At 41.0% G+C, this 687-nt stretch overlaps 1 long non-coding RNA gene across 2 annotated transcripts in view; it reads left to right on the top strand.

Annotated features, from left to right (window-relative positions):
* Positions 1 to 292, top strand: part of LOC107714762 (uncharacterized) — a 3,562-nt gene extending 3,270 nt beyond the window's left edge. For both annotated transcript variants that reach the window (XR_001637012.1, XR_001637011.1), the window contains exon 7: positions 100 to 292. This is a non-coding gene — a long non-coding RNA (uncharacterized LOC107714762). The remainder of the gene's footprint in view (positions 1 to 99) is intronic.
* The last annotated feature ends 395 nt before the right edge of the window (positions 293 to 687 follow it).

Genomic DNA, 687 nt, shown 5'->3' with positions numbered 1-687 from the left:
GTGTGTGTGTGTGTGTGTGTGTGTGTGTGTGTGAGTGTGTGTGTGTGTGTGTGTGTGTGTGTTCAGACGCTCTGATAGCGGTTGTGTGTTTGATATCAGACAGGTGCTGGAGGTGATGGCCGGTGTCAGGGACGAAGGTCCACTGGACCTCGCTGAAACCATCTACAACAACACCACAAGACTGTTCTTCAAACACACTTCATGAGAACAACTTCCTATGTACTATACAACACATGCACAATAAATGTGACAAGAAACATGTAATATACTGGCTTTTTTGTTAATTGAAATAAAGCTGAATAATGCTAAACGTAAATTCAGTAAGATTGTTATTCACGCCGGCGCTAATGATGTTCGACTGCTCCATGACATCTCAGATCATTATGTAGTCTTGTGCAAACCTCATATAGCGAAAACTGTAAATTCTACTCCTTGTTACAAGTACGGTAGAACCATCACTTCTACCACAAAAGACTGCTTTGTAAGTAATCTTCCTGATTGATCTCAATTCCTCAGCATATCCAAAACCTCAGAACAGCTTGATGATGTAACACAAACTATGGACTCTCTCTTTCCTATCATTTTAAATACAACTGCTCCTTTATGCTTAAGGAAGATTAAGGAAAACAGTCTGACACCATGGTATAATGAGCACACTCGCACCCTAAAGAGAGCAGCCCGGAAAAT

The sequence above is a fragment of the Sinocyclocheilus rhinocerous genome, unplaced genomic scaffold (assembly GCF_001515625.1).
Source record: "Sinocyclocheilus rhinocerous isolate Xijiao unplaced genomic scaffold, SAMN03320098_v1.1 scaffold359, whole genome shotgun sequence".
Taxonomy (NCBI): domain Eukaryota; kingdom Metazoa; phylum Chordata; class Actinopteri; order Cypriniformes; family Cyprinidae; genus Sinocyclocheilus; species Sinocyclocheilus rhinocerous.
The sequence above is the reverse complement of the archived record's forward strand: the minus strand, read 5'-3'. Positions and strand labels throughout refer to the sequence as shown.